General features: G+C 47.3%; 1 pseudogene; it reads left to right on the top strand.

The window, feature by feature from the left end:
* The first annotated feature begins 16,517 nt into the window (after positions 1-16,517).
* On the top strand, positions 16,518-18,940 carry LOC132437705 (allograft inflammatory factor 1-like; annotated as a pseudogene).
* Positions 18,941-19,876: the final 936 nt, after the last annotated feature.

Genomic DNA, 19,876 nt, shown 5'->3' with positions numbered 1-19,876 from the left:
ACGGCATCTGTGCTTCCAGCCCTCTCTCTATATAAGTGCAGCAGGCTGGACACTCACATGCAATAACCAGGTGTGCAGAGAAGCATCTCTCCTTCCTGTAACAGCGGATCTTACTGTGGAGCCGCTGTGCGACGCAGGGGCGGCGGGTACGGTGCCAAGAGGTGGGAGACACGACAGTTTGTCTGTAGGATCCAGCGGGGAAAAAGCACTGATGATGCGCTGGAGACAGGAAGTGACCAGAACATGTCCGAATGAGAAGGGGTGAGGTTCACGGGTCAGAATGGCCACTGTTAAAAAGTCCATAAATAACACACGGTGAGGATGGGGTGGAGAACAGGGAACCCCCTCCTGCACTGTGGGCGAGAAGGTAAATCTGCCGCCACTATGGAGAACAGTATGGAGGTTCCTCAGAAAACTAAAAATAGAGCTACCGTATGATCCTGCAATCCCGCTCCTGGGCATGTATCCAGACAAAACTCTAATTCAAAAAGACACATGCACCCCTGTGTTCACTGCAGCCCTATTCACAATAGCCAAGACACGGAAACAACCTAAATGTCCATCGACAGATGAATGAATGGATAAAGAAGATGAGGGCCATATAGACAATGGAATATTCCTCAGCTATTAAAAAGAACGAAACACTGCCTTTGGCAGCAACATGGATGGACCTAGAGATTATCATACTAAGCAAGTAAGTCAGAAACAGAAAGACAAATATCATATGATTTCACTTATATGTGGAATCTAAAATATGACACAAACAAACTTATCTACAGAACAGAAACAGGCTCACAGACACAGAGAACCGATTTGCGGTTGCCAAGGGGGAAGGGAGGTGGGGGAGGGAGGGACTGGGAGTTTGGGATGAGCAGATGCAAACTATTAGATATAGAATGAATAAACAAGGTCCTACTGTAGAGCACAGGGAACTATATTCAGTATCCTGGGATGAACTACAATGGAAGAGAATATGAAAAAGAATATGTATATGTATAACTGACTCACTCTGCTGTACAGAAGAAATTAACACAACAGTGCAAATCAACTCTACTTCAATAAAAATGTTTTTTAAGTATATTTAAAAAATGGGTGAGGTTTGCTGCTGAATGGAAGGGATGGTCTTGGCTAGCACCATGGACAGTCCGTCCACTGAGAGGGAGAGAGGGCAGCATATGGAACTGGTGCAGGTGCTGGGGGTCACGGGGGACCTTGAGGGGTTTCCTCCTTTGACCACTGCATCCTTGGCATCTTTTCTCAATCCACCGCATTGCCTTTTGGTTCCACCTTCTGGGAGATTTTTTGGGTTTTGTTTAATTTGAAATAATTATAGAGTCACAGGAAGTCAAAAAACAGAACAAACCAGTGCACAGAGTCACCCACCCTCTTCCAGTGGTGACACCTCCCACACCTGTAGCACAGCATCAAAGCCAGGAAGCTGTTTCGTCTGTTGGTCCAAGTGTGTTAACTACACTACAGATCTTACTGGGTTTCCACCAGCTTTCACACGCACTCATTTATGTACGTGTGAGGTCTTTGCAGATTTACCCCGTGCGTATAGATTTGGGTAACCACCACCACAACCGAGATACAGAGCTGACCCGCCGCGACAAAGACCACCCTTGCACTGCCCTGTAAGTCACCCCACACCCAACACCATCCCTGTCCCCTGGCACCACTAACTGTTCTCCAGCCCTGTCCTTTTGAGAATATTGTATAAATGAAATCATATACTAGGTAACCGTTTGATGCTGGCTTTTTTCACTCAGAATAATTTCCTTGAGATCCGACCAAGTTGTTACTGTGTCAGTTGTTTGTTTCTTTGCATTGCTGGGCGTATTCCATCGTAGAGATGACGTGCCAGAGTTTGCGTGCCACTCACTTGTTGAAGGACATCTAGGCTGCTTCTGGTTTGGGGCTGTTACAAATAAAGCTACTGTGAAAATCCTCATACAGGTTTTGATGTGAACTTAGGTTCTCATTTCTCTGGGATAAATGCACAGGAGCACAATTGCTGGGCTGTAGGATAAGCACATGTTAAGTATTGTAAGGAACCGCTCAACTGTTTTCTCAGAGCGACAGCACCTTTTCACATTCCCTCCAGCAATGGTTGCGAGATGTAATTTCTCCACACCCGCAGTAACATTTGGTGTCATTGCTAGTTTTTACTTTGGTTGTTGTAATGGTGTGTATTGATACCTCATTATGGTTTTAATTTACATTTCCCTCGTGTCTAATGTTGTTGAACATCTTTTTCGTGTGCTGACTCGCACTCGTCTGTGTCTCTTCTTTGATATGTCCTCATCTTTACCTATGTTCTGAATGTTTTGTTTTTATTGTTGAGTTTTGAGAGCTCTTTACATTTTCTAGATACAAGACCTTTGTCAGATACGTGGTTGGCAAACATTTTCTCCCAGTCTGTAGCTAATGCATGGGAATCAACTCAAAGAGTCAAGTAAAATGAAGAAACAGAAAAATATGTTCCAGATGAAAGAAGGAGATAAAACCTCAGAAAAAGACCTTAATGAAACAGAGATAAGTGATTTACCTCAAAAGAGTTCAAAATAACGGTCATAAGGATGCTCATCAAACTCAGGGGAAGAATGGATGAGCAAAGTGAGAACTTCAACAGAGAGACAGGAAATGTAAGGAAGTACCAAACAGGAGGCACAGAACTGAAGAATACAGTCCAGGAGTTCAACAGAAGACTAGATGAAGCAGAAGAAAGGATCAGTGAACTTGAAGACAGAGCAGTGAAACTCACCCAACCACAGCGGCAAAAAGAAAAAAAGAATACAGAGGAGTAAAGATAGCTTAAGGGACTAACGGGACAACGTCAAGCAGACCCACATTCAACTGTTGGGGTCCCAGAAGGAGAAGGGAGAGAAAGAGGCAGAGAACTTATTCAAAGAAATAATGGCTATAAATTTCCTAACCCGGGGAAGGAAACAGACATCCAGACCCAGGAATCCCGAAAAGTTCCAAATAAGATGAGCCCAAAGAGACCCACAGCAAGACACGTTATAATTAAAATGTCAAAAGTTAAAGACAAAGAGAATCTTAAAAACAGCAAGAGAAAAACAACTTGTTACGCTGTCAGTAGTCATAAGCCCATAAGCAGATTTCCTGACAGAAACTTTGCAGGCCAGAAGGGCGTGGCATGATATATTCAAAGTACTGAAAGGAAAAACTCTCCAACTAAGAATACTCTACCTGGAAAAGTTGTCATTCAAAATTGAAGAAGAGATAAAGAAAAAAGCTAAAAAGATCACCACCACTAGACCAGTCTTAAGAGAAATGTTAAAAGGATGTCTTTAAGCAGAAACGAAAGGGCAGTAATTAGTAACAGGAAACATACGGAAGCGCAAATCTCACTGGTAAAGGTAAATATACAGTAAAATTCAGAATAAGCTAATGTTGTAAATGCAGTGGGTTAATCACTTCTAAAGCTAGTATGAAGGCTAAAATACAAAAGAAGTAAAAACACTATAACCACAATAATTTGTTAAAGGATACACAAGACTAAAGGATGTAAATTGTGACATCAAAAATATAAAGCATGGTGGTGAGGGGAAGTAAAAATGCAGAGCTTTAGAATGCATTCAAACTTACGTTGCTATCAACTTAAAATAGACCGTTATAAACATAAGTTGTTTTATGTAAGCCCCATGGTAACAACAAGCGAAAACCTATGGTAGATACACAAGAGAGCAAGAGAAGAAGAAAGGAACAGAGTAACTAGGAAGCAGCCAGAAAACAATGAACAAAAATGATATAAGTATATACCTATCAATAATTACTTTAAATGTAAATAGACCAGTCAAAAAACAGAGTGGCTGAATGGATAGAAAAATAAGACACACCTGTATGCTGCCTACAAGATGCTCACTTCAGATGTAAGCATACACACCGACTGAAAGTGAAGGGGTGGAAAACGATATTCTATGCAAATGGAAACCAAAAGAAATCTGGGATAGTGAGGCAAAATGAACTTTAAGACCAAGGTTGTATACGAGAGACAAAAAAAAGATTATTACATGATAAAGAGGTCACTTCAACAAGAGAATTTATTTGTAAATATTTATGCACCCAGTATAGGAGCACCTAAATATATAAAGCAAATAGTAACAAATCTAAAGGGAGAAATAGACAACAGGAATAGTACAGAATGTTAACAATTCACTTCCGCCCAGGGAGAGATCATCCAGCCAGAAAATCAATGAAGAAACATTGGCCTTAAATAACATGTTAGACCAGACGGACTTACACGTATATAGAAAATTCCATCCAAAAGCAATAGAATATACAGTCTCCTCAAGTACGCATGGAACATTTTCCTGGATAGATCATATGTTAAGCCACAAAACAAGTCTTAATAAAGTTAAGACAATAAATTGAAATCAGATCGAGTGTATTTTCCTACCACAATGATATAAGACCGAGAGATCGGTTACAAGAAGAAAACTATAAAAATCACAAATATGTGGACATTAAACAACTAATGAGTCAAAGAATAAATAAAAAGAAAAAAATTAAATACCTTGAGACAAATGAAAATGGAAATACAACATACCAAAACTTATGGGATATAGCAAAAGCAGTTCTAAGAAGGAAGGTCATAGTGATAAATGCTTACATCAAGAAACAAGAAAAATCTCAAATATACCACCTAAGTTTACACCTCAAAGAGCTAGAAAAGAATAACAAAGCCCAAAGTTAGTAGTAGTAAGGAAATAACAAAGATCAGAGCAGAAATAAATAAAGCAGAGACAAAAAAGACAATAGAAAAGATCAATGAAACTAAAAGGTGGATTTTTACAAAGACATACAAAATTGGCCAACCATTAGCTAGACTCACCAAGAAAAAGAGAGGACTCAAATAAATCAAATCAAACATTAAAAAGAGATGTTAAAAGTGATATCACAGAAATTCAAAGGATCATAAAAGACTACTATGAACAATTATACTCCAACAAGTTGGACAACCTAAAAGAAATGGATAAATTCCTAAAAACATATACCCTACCAAGACTGAATCATGAAGGAATAGAAAATCTGAACTAATTACTACTAGAGATTGGATCAGTACTCAAAAACCTCCCAACAAACAAAAATCCAGCACCAGATGACTTCATTGGTGAATTTTACCAAACATTCAAAAAGATTTAATATCTATCCTTCTCAAACTCTTGCAGAAAATTGAAGAGGAGGAAACACTTCCAAACTCATTTTATAAGACCAGCATTACTCTGATAACAAAACCAGACAAGAATGCCACAAGAAAACCACAGGCCAATATTTCTGATGAAATAGATGCAAAAATCCTCAACAAAATACTAGCAAGCTGAATTCAACAATGCATTGAAAGGATCATATACTACGACACAGTGGGATTTATTCCAGGGAGGCAAGGATGGTTCAGCATTTGCAAATCAATCAGCATAATACACCACATTACCAAAATAAAAAATAAAATTCATATGATCATCTCAGTAGATGCAGAAAACACATTTGACAAAATTCAGTATCAATTTATGATCAAAACTCTCAACAAAGTGGGTATAGAGGGAACAGACCCCCACGTAATAAAGGCCATATATGACAAGCCCACAGCTAACGTCATACTCAATGTTGAGAAGCTGAAAGATTTCCTCTGAGATCAGGAAGAAGACAAGGATGCCCACTCCTGCTACTTTTATTCAAAATAGCATTAGAAGTCCTAGACAGAGCAATTAGGCAAGAAAAAGAAATAAAAGGCACACCATTTGTAAGGAAGAAATAAAACTGTCACTATTTGCAGATGACATATTATATGTACAAAACCCTACAGACTCCAAGAAAAACTCTTAGATCTAATACACAAATTAGATAAAGTTGCAAGATACAGAAATCTGTTGTGTTTGTATACACTAATAAAGGAAACCAATTCCATTTACAATTGCATCAAAAAGAATAGAATACCCAGGAATAAACTTAACCAAGGGGGTGAAAGACCTGTATACTGAAAGCTTTAAGACACTGATAAAATAAATTCAAGACAAATAAACAGAAAAATATTCCATGCTCATAGATTGGAAGAATCAATATTGTTAAAATGTCCATACTACCCAAAGTGATCTACAGGTTCAATGCAGTCCCTATCAAAATTTCAATGGTATTTTTCACAGAAATAGAACAAAAAATCCTAAATTTTTATGGAACCATAGTAGAACCCCAAATAGCCAAAGCAATCTTGAAGAACAAGAGCAAAGCTGTAGGCATCAGGTTTCCTGATTTCAAACTACAGACAAAGCTATATTAATCAAAACATCATGGTATTGACATAAAAACAGATACCTAGATCAATAGAACAGAATAGAGAGCCAGGAAATAAACCCACACATATATGGTCAATTTATGACAAAGGAGCCAAGAATATACAATGGGGAAAGGACAGTGTCCTCAATAAATGGCGCTGGAAAAACTGGGTCACCTCATACAAAAAGAAAAAGAAAAAGAAAAAGAAACTGAACCACTATCTTACACCATACACAAAAGCCAACGCAAAATGGATTAAAGACTTGTATTAAGACCTGAAGCCATAAAATTCCTAGAAGAAAATGTGTTAAGTTTCTTGACATACGTCTCGATGAAGAGTTTTTGTATTTGACACCATAAGCAAAGGCAATAAAAGCAAAAATAAACAAGTATGACTACATCAAACTAAAAAGCTTCTGCACGGCTAAGGAAATCATCAACAAAACGAGAAGGCAACCTACCAAATGGGAGAAAATAGTGCAAATCATATACCCGATAAGCAGGTAATATCCAAAATAAATAAAGGACTCGTACAACTCAGTAGCAAAAAACCCCCCAAGAAACAAAAAACAAACACCTGATTTCAAAATGGGCAGGGGATGCGAATAGGTATTTTTTCCCAAATAAGACACAGATGTCCAACAGATACATGAAAAGGTGTTCACATTACTAATCATCAGGGAAATGCAAAACAAAACCACGAGGTATCACCTCACACCTGTCAGAATGGCTATTACCAAAAAGACAAGAGATAAGTTTTGGGGAGGCTGTGGAGAAAAGGGAACCCTCGTGCACTGTGGGTGGGAATGTAAATTGGTGCAGCCACTATGGAGAACAGTATGGAGGTTCCTCAAAAAACTGAAAATAAGACTACCGTATGATCCAGCAATCCCACTTCTGGAAACACATCCAAATAAAATGAAAACTCAGAAAGATATATCCATGCTGTTCATTGCAGCATTATTTACAGTAGTCGAGACATGGAAGCAACCTAAGTGTTCACTGATAGATGAATGGATAAAGCGAGGACTCCATGTATATGTGTGTCGGTATATATATAATGGAATATTACATACATAATGGAATATTATTCAGCCATTAAAAAAGAAGGAAGTCTTGCCATTTGCAGCAAAATGGCTGGATCTTGAGGTCATCACGCTAAGTGAAATGAGTCAGACAGAGAAAGACAAATACCTCGTGATCTCTTATATGTGGAATCTAAAAAATAACACAAACAAACAACAAACAAACATGAGCTCACGGATACAGAGAACAAACTGATGGAGGCTGGGAAGGGATCGGGGAGACGGGTGAAGAGGGTAGAAAACACAAACTTCCGGTTATAAAATAAATAAGTCCTGGGGCTGTAATGTACAGCATGGTGACTATAGTTAATAATACTCTATTATATACTTGAATTTGCTTAGAGAGTAATCTTAAAAGTTCTCATCACAAGAAAAAAAGAAGCTTGTAACTAGGTGTGGTGATCACTTTGCTATATATATAGTGAATCATGTTGTACACCTGAAACTAATATAATGCCAATTATATTTTAATAAAAATTTTTTTTCTGCCCCACACTCTCTCTCCTCTTTTTCTGGGACTCTGATGACACAAATATTAGATTTTTTGTCATTGTTCCACAGATTCCTAAGAGTATGTTCATTTATTTCCAGCTTATTTTCTCTGTTGTTCAGATTGGATAATTTCACGGTAGGTCTTTAAGTTTACTGATTCTTTTTTCTGTTGTCTCCAAACTACTCTTCGGCTTGTCCAGTGAATTTTAGTTTTTGTTCTTGTATTTTTCAGTTCTATAATTTCCACTTGATTCTTTTTTATATCTTCTATTTCTTAGCTGAGATTTTTTTTTTCACTTGCTTCAAGGGTACACATTCGTAACTGTTTGTTGAAGCATCCTTACGATTGCTGCTTTGAAATCCATCAGGTGATTCCAACATCTGAGTCACCTTGGCGCTGGTGTCTGTTGGTTGTCTTTTCTCATCAAGTTGTGACTGTTCTGGTTCTTGGGATGACAAATAATTTTTTTATTGTGTGTGTCACTTTTGTTCTTTGAAAGCTTTTGTTTTTGTTTTTTAGCATACAAATGCAGTGATATTCAGAATCCTTAATGACTAGAGAAGTATGGAATTGGCCAATCAAGAAACTTACAGCCCACTCATAGACGCATAGATGCTGACTCTATAAATAAACAGGCTGCCCGTAACAGCTGATACAGCCTAACTAGCTGCACTGAAAAAATACCTTTCTGAACTTTCTGAAAATAGGAAGTACGATTTTAGTCTTAAATGGGTCCTTTTGCTGTTTGCTTTAGTTTTTGCCGTTACATAATTCCTCCTGCAGCTGGTGGGTCTTGGCTACTTACGTTTAAGAGTGACGCCTCAACAAATTCACTGGGATCTGTGGTGCCCAGGCAGGGTTTGCCAATTTGGGGGCCGCAGAGGGTAACCTGGCAGGACATTTTTGTTGCAAGACACCAGCTGCCTATACATAACCCTTTTATCCTGGGCCAGTTTCTCCAAAACGTTTCCCTCTAATCTCCTGAGTGCCCACATCTGGGAGACAGTGAGAGAAGGGCGCCAGGAGTCTGCTTTTTATGGGAACTCTCGCTTAATCTGTTTTGTATTTTTAAATCTGTTTTTAATATAATGTCCTTACCTTCAGCTGTGCCTGGTGTCCCTAAACCCAAAGTCTTTGGGGTTTGTCCTCTCCCAGGACTAAACTTCCAAACATGAAGGACAGTCTCCCCATAGCTTTGCTTCTTCTTTTTTTTTTTTTTAATAAATTTATTTATTTATTTATTTAATGTATTTGGCTGTGTTGGGTCCTTGTTTCTCCGCGCGGGCTTTCTCTGGTTGCGGCGAGCGGGGTCTACTCTTCGTTGAGGTGCGCGGGCTTCTCATTGCGGTGGCTTCTCTTGTTGCAGAGCACGGGTTCTAGGTGTGCGGGCTTCAGTAGTTGTGGCGTGTGGGCTCAGTAGCTGTGGCTCTCGGGCTCTAGGCGCGTGGGCTTTGGTAGTTGTGGCGCATGGGCTTAGTTGTTCCGTGGCATGTGGGATCTTCCCGGACCAGGGCTCGAACCCGTGTCCCCTGCATTGCCAGGCAGATTCTTAACCACTGTGCCACCAGGGAAGCCCTAGCTTCGCTTCTTAAACTAACATAATCAGTGAATCTTTCTGGCCTTTAGCCCAAGACGTGCACCGTGCAATGAATTATCTTCTCCCCCAGGCATCTAGAATGGTACTATCCATCACCCATCCTTGAGAAACCTGAGGAAGAAGCCACTCAAGTCACTTTTTGTTGGACTTCCTTCTTTCCCAGCATTTTAGTTGAGAACGGCTGCCATGGAGTTTGTTCTGTCTTGAGGCAAAGGAGTGAGGCTTTTTCACCCACGTCGGTCGGTCACTAGTCACCAGCTGCCCCAGAGGGACGGGCACCCCCCCAAGCACCCCCAAGCGAGGCGGTGCAGCTCACCCCAGGGCGAGCCTGCAGGGAAGGCTGTGGGCGCGACAGGTGGCCACGAGTGAGCCCGCAGCATCCGGACGGGACCAGCGGCCTCTGGCACAGGTCGCCCCTTGCACCGTCCACACGCGTTTGCCTCTCGCGTTCTAGTTATTCTATCTCATCACGGCCTCTCCTGGATTTGAGGGGTTCTGACGGCTGGAACACTGACTCAAGGTGAACTTTAGTCCCCACTGGTGCAGGTGTTCCCAAGCCTGTGAGGGACCCTCATCCTCTGCTCCGTCTACCACCTGTTCTGGCTTCCCCGTGGCCTCATCCAGCACTTACGCGGGTCCAGATGGCCCCCCCGGTGGGTAACGCAGACCCTCACCGCCGAGTGGTCTGAGTCTCTGGTCACGAGATGTTATGAGGCCAATGTTGCTTCATCTTCTCACTTACATTAAAGCTGGACTTCGTGATGTGAGCGCTGAAGAGACACCCCAGAGACCCCCTGAGCGTCCGTCACCTCCGTCTCCGTTCCCGTGCTGATCACGCTCGATCCCTCTTCCCAGCGTGCTGCCCGCTCCTCACCTGCTCCCGTCCTCCTGAAAGGCGTCCTTCTGAAGTGGGGCAGCGGCCATAGCTTAAGTTTGGTGGGACTCCTGTCGTGTCCCCCGGTGGAAGCATCTCGCCCCTGGGAACCAGGGTCTGTTGACCCAGAGTCAAGAGTCGTGGGAGGGAAAGCACACGTCACCCACATGGGTCCCGAGATGCGACGGGGGGCCCTCCTACTGGCTCCACCGTGTCTCCGAACCTGCTTCTACTTGCTGGGAAAACAGCACCGCACGGCGGCCGCGATTAGGAAACTAGATGAGGCTGCAGACAGAAGCTCCTCTCTTCTTGCACCGAAGCCCACTGCCCACTCCTTGCCACCGCTGGCCCTCTGGCTTCTCTCCACAGACCAGATAATTAGATGACCCCTGCACCTCCCACACCCAGTGACATCGCCCATCTCCCCGTGTGTCCCGTGCTGTGCCCCTGCAGAGAGAGACCTTGGTAGCGGCGTGGCTGAAGTGTCCTGGAGACCAACCCTCCACCTGCAACCAGGGAGGGAGGCTTCCTTGTCACCTGCCCAGTGGGTGATCCAAGTTCAGCACCTCGTCCTTCAAGCCTGCAGGGCCATGTCTGGGACTCACAGTTTTAGGTCGGTTTCTAGAAGCAGAGCCAGAAGTGGGAATTCTCGGCAAGTCATAAAGGACGTTCCCAGGAGAAGCCTGAGGGCAGCAGGCGGGGCGGTGGAGGCAGTTAGACGGGGACGTGGTTTCACCCCAAATGCAGCCCAGCCTGACCCGTGGGAGCCCGGAAGCATAAATGGTATCGGAAGATCCGTCCCGCCTCGTGACACGGAGCAGGGAGTTTGGGCCCCGAATCTCTTAGGGACTGGCCACAAGCCACTGCAGGGGGAGGGGAGTGTAAGTCCCAGCAGCCCCAGGGTCCCCAGGGCAATCCTCCAGAGAAGGTCACAGGTGTGGGATTTAGCATGACCCCCTGCAGTGGCAGACAGGTAGACAGGAGGGACCAGGGGGATGTGGGTAGGGCACCTACAGCATCGGCCCTACCCACCCACCCAAAGCTGCACCAGTTTACGTGACCATGTGTGTAGGTTTACTCTGGCTTAAGTTTTGAAAGCTTACTTAGCAAAATACATCAACCATTTTCTTTATAGATTCCATTATTTTTACAAGAATATTCACAGCAGCCCAAAGTGGAAACACCCCAAACATCCCTCAATAGATGAAGGGACAAACTGTGATGTCACAGAGACCCAAACGCTGTTGCACAAAGAGGAGCGGGGTGGCGGGGTCGGTCCCAGGGCAGCGCGAACGGAGCTGGAGACACCGCGCTGCACAGAGGCGGATGCTGTTTCTACGACGCCGCGAATCCTAGCCCGCTCGTCATATAATACAGTCCCATGCTTTCCTTTCGTTTGTAATTTACCTTTAAGACTTTGGAGTTTATCTTGGTCTGGCATATGAAGCAGGATCTCAGAAAGTTTCTTCCAAGTGGTTGACCGGTTCAACAATATTATTGAGGATTCCACCCTGGAGCCGCTGCCTAGAAATGCCACCCACACCGAGCACTTAATGCTCGCCTGCCCTTGCATCTGTTCCTGGATCCTGAGCTCCCCATAGATGGGTCTGTCTGTTCCTCTCCAGACTCACGCTGTTTAGTTAGCGGGGGGCGCACGGTCATATCACACAGGGCAGGGCCCCCTCATTATCCTTTCATGCTTTCACGTTTTCCTTGGCAGTTCTCACACACACGCTCTTCCAGATGAACGACAGAGTCGCCACATCACACTCCAGACGTCGTGCTGGGCTTTTGTGTGGATTTGCTTTAAACTTATAGACTGACTTGGAGGAAAATTACATCTTTACAATATCAGGTCTTCTGATGCGGCAACAGCATAAAGGTCTCCTCTTATGCAGAGTCTTCTTCATATGCCCCGGTGTCAAAGACCTGTGTGTGTGTGAGTGTGTGTGTGTGTGTGTGTGTGTGTGTGTGAGAGAGAGAGAGAGAGAGAGAGAGAGAGAGAGAGAGAGAGGAGAGAGAGAATGAAAGGGAGGAGAGACAGAGACAGAGAGACAGAGACAGAGAGAGAGACAGAGAGAGAGAGGGAGGGAGGGAGAGGGAGGGAGGGAGGGAGGCAGAGAGTGAGGGAGGGAGGGAGGGAGGTCTGCCCAGCAATCATTCCCATGCCCTCCCTCTGGTCTGAGAGCTCCCCTTTCCTGGGAGCGAGATCCTGGGGGTATCGTCCCCACCAAAGGCATGGACGATGGGAACTAGTACCAGCCAGTTAGAAGCCTCCAGCTCGCGGCCGCGGTGATGGGTTCACACGGCACAGGGAAGACCTGTTGGTCCCTCCACGAGATGTGACATCTGGATGCTGGGAAAAGGGTTTCCACGTCTCTGGAATCCCCAGCTGTGAGCATGAATTGGGTCTGGGGACAGCTGCCTGCACGAGAAACCCGGCAACAAAATAGCTAACGTTTACTGAGCCCTTTCCACGTGCCAGGCGCTGTTCTCCAAGTGTGACAAGAATTGGCTCAGGTAAACTCCACAAGAACCTGTGCGATGGGTGGAGGAGAAATCCAAGGCATTTAATAACCTAGGACCCCGGCGCTGACCGGTCAAAACGGGCCTCCCGACTGGCGTGTCCAAGCCGGCCTCAGCTCAGAAGACCGGAGTCAACACGCCCTTTCCTACACGCGCGCACGGCGCCGCCACGGCTGGTCGGCGGCGGAACCAGGCTTTCCTCCTACACGTGAAAAGCAGTGAGTCGGGCATCACGAAGGACAGGCCTAAGGCGGACCGGCCCGAGGGGCGGCAGGATACACAGGGGTGATGAGCCCGAGCCCCTGCCCGACTGGGAGGACAGCTGTCCTCATTGTGGGGGGAAGGTTGGGGGAACTGTCCCTTGTCACTACTGGGCCACTCTGGGGCGTCCCCTGCCTTTGGGGGAAGGGGACGCTGGCTCTCCTGTGAAGACCCCGCCGAGGTCTGTTCCACACCCACGCCCCTCCCAGCCGCGCTGCTGGCCGTCGAGGTGGAGGCCGGGGCCACCAGCCAAGAACGCGGGCGCCTCTAGAAGCCAGGAAGGCCGGGAAACGGGTTCTCTCCTGCAGCCCCCCGGTGGTGGGACGCACACCCCGGCCGCCCCTTGATCTCAGCCCAGTGAGACGCAGTCCGGACTTCCCACGGGACCTGTGATAAATTTGTTATTTTGAGCCACTAGTTTTGCGGTAATTGGTTACAGAGGCAATGGAAAAGCAGCCTCTGTGCTTCCAGAGTTTATTTTGAACCCGCTGTTTAAACAGAGAAAAGATAACCCCGCAGGGGAGGACGTGAACCGTGACCCCACGGATCCAAACCGGCGCAACCTCACTGTGAATTCGGCCTTTGGGGTGCTGGGGCCAAGGGCGACCAGGGAGCTAGTTTCCGAATCGACTTTGGGCAGAAGACGGCTTCTGTTAAAGACTAAGGAAGGAGGCCGTGCCGACTGCGAGTTTGCTGCAACAGGGGCCCTCACGCCGGGGGCTGAAGCAGCAGGAACGCATCCCTGCTCTCTCCCGGAGGCGTCATGTCTGAGATGGAGGTGTCGGCAGGGCTGCTCCCCACCGGGCCGCAAGGGAGGGTCTGCTCTGGGCCTCTCCCCGTGCTGCTGGTGGTTTGCTGGCGACCCCGGGGGCTCCTGGGCTGGTAGGTGCATCACCCCGTCTCTGCCACCATCTGCCCACGGCTTTCTTCCCCCGTCAGTGTCCCCTTCTTATAAGGACACTGGTCGTACAGGATTAGGGCCGCCCCAACGACCTCAGCCTAACTCGTGGCATCTACAAAGACCCTACTTCTCAACGCGGCACGTTCACAGGCGGTGGGGTAGGACTTCGACATCTTTTGGGGGAAGCAACTCAACCCATAACGTACACATAAGTATTGAAATTCAGCCGTGATGGCAGAAGTGTTGAGAACTTAGACCAACGAGAAAACTTCTCCCGGGAAGGAGTGGGTGTCAGGGGTGCTGCTGGGATCGCCAGTGCCTGGTGACAAGGCAGATGGACCCTAATCAGCTTTGTTATTGATTTTAAATCCTCCACAGAGCACGCCTCCCCTCCCCCAACCCATGCTGCACCTGGCGCCCCACTTCCCAGCACAGTGATGGACGCACAGAGCAGCCAGCGTCCGCAGGAGGGCTGACCGCTGCCCAGGGAGGCTGGGGGAGGGCAGGGGAGGCTTCCCCAGGGAGCACGAGGCGCCTGGGATGGGCCCGTGGCGTCGGCGTGTCCTCTCTGGCGCTCAGGACGCTGGTCCACTGTGTGGACGCACCCCAGCTCTCTCACCTGTCCACCAGCTGAAGGACAGACACGTGGGGGGTCTTCTGGTTTGGGCATTAAGAATGAACCCTCTCCACAGGGGAACAGATAAAGAAGACGGGGTACATATACACGATGGAGTGTCAGCCGTAAAAAAAGAACGGAATAAGGCCACGTGCAGCAACATGGACGCACCTAGAGATGACCATACCTAAGTGAAGCCAGACACAGAAAGACAAACACCATATGACGTCACTTACAAGTGGGCTCTAAACTACGACACAAATGAACTTATCTATGAAACAGAAACAGACTGACAGAGAACAGACTTGTGGCCGCCAAGGGGGAGGGGAGGTGGGGGAGGGATGGATGGGGAGTTTGGGATGAGCAGATGCAAACCATGATATATAGAATGGATAAACAACAAGGTCCTACTATAGAGCACAGGAAACCGTATTCAATACTCTGGGATAAACCATAATGGAAAAGCATATGAAAAAGAATACATATATATGTACGCGTGTGTGTGTATAACTGAATTGCTTGGCTATACAGCAGAAATAAACACAACATTGTAAATCAACTATACTTTGACAAATTAAAATTAAAAATGAAGCCTAACATTTCAGGTACACATTTTTGTGTGACCACCAGTTTTCGGTTTTCTAGGGTAGATATTTCTGATGGGATGACTAGCTTTTTTTTTTTTTTTTTTATTGCGGTACGCGGGCCTCTCACTGTTGTGGCCTCTCCCGTTGCGGAGCACAGGCTCCGGACGCGCAGGCTCAGCGGCCATGGCTCACGGGCCCAGCCGCTCCGCGGCACGTGGGATCTTCCCGGACCGGGGCACGAACCCGCGTCCCCTGCATCGGCAGGCGGACTCCCAACCACTGCGCCACCAGGAAGCCCTGGGATGACTAGCTTTTAAGGCCCTCGTGTGCTTAAGAAACTGTTTAAGAACGGTTCGTGGTGCCATTTGCATTCCCTCTGGCGACAAGGAGCTGCCCGGCTCTAAGCGCCCACTGGGACCTGGTTCTGCCAGCTTTCCTGTCACCATTTGATCAGCATGTAGGGCCGCCTCACTGTCATTTTAACCGGCATCTCCCTGGGGGCTAACTTGCGCACTGCGCAGGCATTTTATTTGCCGTCCGCATATCCTGTTTGGAAACATGTATGTTGTGATAGCTTACCCATTTTAAGATTTGGTTTATTTTCTTATTGTTGAGTTTCGAGAGTTCTTTATATATTCTGGACACAAGCTGTTAAGAGATGTGATTTCCAAATGTTTTCTCCCCGTCTGTGTTATCTTTTCATTCTCTGAACAGAGCAAATGTGTTTAACTTTGATTCAGTCCAATTCATCAGTTTCTCAAAAAACTCTGCCTAACTCTGAGGTCACAAAGATTCTCTCCTATCTTTTCTTCTAAAGGTTTTATAGTTTTAGGCTTGACATCTGGGTCTATTGGAGAATGGAAGAATAGATCAAGGCTCTTTAAATGTAAGTTTTTCACCAAATTTAGGAAGTTTGGGCCATGATTTCCTCAAGTATTATTTTCTATGCCAATTTCTCTCTCCTCTTGGGACTTCCGTGAGAGGAACGTTGGACCCTGTGGTGTTGCCCATTCATCCTCGAGATCGTGCTTTCTCCCCAAACTTCTGTTTTCCGTTCTGCACAGCGATGATTTCTGTTGACCCCCCTCAGGTTTCCCGAACCCTTCCCCCTGCATCTCCATTCTGCTACTGAGCCCGTCCCGTGATTTTTTTTTTTAATTTCAGATATGGCGTTCTTTCAATTATAAACGTTCCCTCTGGTTATATTTTCTAGTTTCTACTTCTCTGCAGAGAACTTCTACGTCTCCAGGCATCTCAAGATTATTCACCTTATCCTCACGATGGACGGTTAGAAGAGCTGCTTTAAACCCTTTAACTGATCCTTCCCTTCTGAGTCGCCTTGGGCTTGGTATCTGTTGGTTGTCTCTTTCCTCGTTCTGCTTCTTCTGTGAGTTGAGGAATTTGGGATTGTGTGCTGGACGCTTGCCTACTGTGCTGGGAGACCCTGGGTCCTGGCTAGCACTCCGGAGGGTGTTGCCTTGTCACTGCCGCTGCGGCTCCAGCAGACCGACCTGGTTAGGCCCAGACGGCGCAGTCCAGCTCTCCTTCTGTGGGCAGTGGTCCGTTACGGGTTCCACTCCAACGCCTTTCCCACATCGCTGGGCTCCATCCGGCACGCGGGCTGGGACTGGGGAGATGGTTCAGGGCTCGAAGTCTTTGATGCGCTTCCGTGGGAGCCTCGGTCACACACGGCGCTGGGCGTGTCCTCCTGAAACCCGCTCGCCTCTGGGAGTTCTCCCACCCCCTCCAGCTCTGTGGGGCCCCTTCCCCTTGTCTTCAGACTCTCTATCTCCCCTGGGGTTTACCGTCAGTGCTGCCACGAAGTGCAGGGACGGGCCCACCCGGGGGTCAAAATGGGAATCAAAGGAGGAAAATCAGCCCCCGACTCTCCCTCGTTTCAGGTCGTGACTCAGGCTTGACTTCAGATCCTAATCGGCCTGCCCTGCTACTCGACAGCGACCTCGACGGCTGCCTGTGATATCCTCTCCGGAGCTGTTCATTGTGATCAATGTGAGAGATAAACCAAGTTGGATAAAGTTACTGGGACTATTTACTCCGCGGCTGGAATTCTGGAACCAGAATTAGGAGACACGTGTTTCAATCGGCCACCTCGGTGGGCTCTGACGAGTTCCAGTATCTTTTTCCTTTTTCAATGAAAAGTATCTGATACACACACAATAACATAAAAGTGTGTGTGTAAACCATGACGTTTAATAACAGAACGAACGCCTGAGAATCTATGATGCTCCTGCAACCACTCCCTCCTCCCATCCGCTGGCCACCAGAGGTGACTAGAGTCTGAATTAATCTTTACTATCATTACAATTGTCTCTCCTTATGGTTGTGCTACTTATGTGTGTATCCATAAATACGGTAGTTATTTTAAAATTATTTTTAGACATAAAAATGATGTCACAGTACATCTATACTTTTACAACTTAAGTTTTTTTTTAATTAATTATTTGTTTACTTTTGGCTGTGTTGGGTCTTTGTTGCGGCACGCGGGCTTCTCATCGCGGTGGCTTCTCTTGTTGCGGAGCACGGGCTCTAGGCGTGCGGGCTCAGTAGTTGTGGCTCGCGGGCTCTAGAGTGCAGGCTCAGTAGTTGTGGCTCATGGGCTCTAGAGCGCAGGCTCAGTAGTAGTCGCATACGGGCTTAGTTGCTCCGCGGCATGTGGGATCTTCCTGGACCAGGGCTCGAACCCATGTCCCCTGCATTGCCAGGCCAATTCTTAACCACTGTGCCCCCAGGGAAGCCCTGCAACTTGATGTTTTAAACCCAATTTTGAGATTCATGTACTGATCCCGCCGCCACACGCCGCGCAGCTTGGACCAGGCGCCCGCCCCTCCCCCTCGTCCCTTTGCCGCGGTCGCGAAGCCCCGAGCCGGCGGAAGCCCGGTGCTCACCACGTCCGTCGCGCTCGGCAACAGGTTGCAAGGAGGGAAAGCGCTCTGTTTGCTCAAAGCCCGGCAGGAGAGGAGGCCGGCCGAGATCAACCGGGAGCTCCTCTGTGACCAGAAGTACAGTGATGAAGAGAACCTGCCGGAAAAACTTGCGGCCTTTAAAGAGAAGTACCCGGAGTTTGACCTGAACAGTGAGGGCGAGATTGATCTGATGTCTCTGAAGAGGATGATGGAGAAGCGTGGGGTCCCCAAGACCCACCTGGAGATGAAGAAGATGATCTCGGAGGTGGCGGGCGCTGTCAGCGACACCACCTCCTACTGAGACTTTGTGAACATGATGCTGGGAAAACGGTCGGCGGTGCTCAAGCTAGTCATGATGTTTGAAGGAAAAGCCAACGAGAGCAGCCCCAAGCCAGCTGGCCCCCCTCCAGAGAGGCGTTGCCAGCCTGCCCGGAGGACCCCGCCTGGGCCTGCCCCGCTCTCCCCACTCGTCTTCCTCTCTCCCGATCTCACTGCCCTTCTTGACGCACTGCGATGTGTCTTGTTTGTTTGGTCATTGCATTTGTTTGTTCATCAGCAGAGTCAGCGATCTCTTTGTCTAGCATAAATTACTGCCTTGAAGGGGCTCTGGGTTGGGAAGTCCCGATCGCCTCCTTCTCTTCTTCCCTGCGTCTCTCCTCCCTGTGCAGAAGGGCTGACGTTAAACCAAAAACCAGAAGGGGCAGGGCCAGGACAGGGAGACCAGAAGCCTGTGATTCCCGCACTTGAAGCTGGTACTGTTCGTCCTTCCAGGTCACTGAGCTAAGTCCTGGGACCCTGGCCTGGCCCTGGCGAGACCCTCAGCCCCTTTCAGGAGACCCTGGAGTCGGGATAAGGCTGCAGGGCCTCGCTAGGGTACCCTCGGACGGCTCTGTGGTTCCAGTGCTCTTGGGTGGGCCAGGATGTGGCCACACAGCATCCCGCCTCCCCAGCTGGTCCCCTCTCAGTCTACGCTTCGTCTTATCCTCAGTGAGGTGACAGAAGGAGAAAAGGAGAGGGACTTGCAAGTTAAGCCCTTCAAGAAGGTTCCAGAGGAATCCTCTAGCCTTGCCCCCTGGCCACACCTGTACAGGCAGCCCAGAGGAAGGGTGCAGCTCCCCCTGACCCTTGCTGGGGCTTCAGAGGCAGAGGGGGTCCAGGGGCCTTGGGGGAGGGGATTCAGCTCAGTCCAGTCCCACCTTGTAGGGAGGATGTTGAGGGCAGCAGGACGGGAGGATGAGGACTTAAGTGCTCGTGGCAGAGAGGCAGCCCCACTGTTAGGCCGCGAGCTGGGAAACAGGTTGCCTTTCTGATCCCAGTCTGCCTGGAACCTGACTCTGCTTCCCTATTTGCCTTCCTTACACCATTCATTCATTCATTCATTCACATACTCCGTCATTCAACAGGTATTTATTTACAACCTATAAGCTTTAAGTCCCCCACTTTGTCTTGACTTGTGCCATGTCCAGTGTCTCTCTAATTCATCATTCTGTTTCCAAATCACTCAAAACCTTGAGCTTGGGGACTAGATTGGGGTCACCTGTGGTTTTTATTATGGACTAGGGTTTCAGAGCCCTGACGCACCCTGTAGGTTAGCTGGGCCAGGCCTCTCAGTTTACAGGTGAGGAAAGCGTGGTGACCCACAGGGATTAAGTGCCTTGCCCAAGGGCAGGGGTCAATCTGGAGACGGAAGACCCGGACCGGGGCCCAGGTGTTCA

Source organism: Delphinus delphis, chromosome 15 (assembly GCF_949987515.2).
Source record: "Delphinus delphis chromosome 15, mDelDel1.2, whole genome shotgun sequence".
In the NCBI taxonomy this organism is placed as follows: Eukaryota; Metazoa; Chordata; class Mammalia; order Artiodactyla; family Delphinidae; genus Delphinus; species Delphinus delphis.
This window is presented reverse-complemented; position numbering and strand designations above follow the sequence as displayed.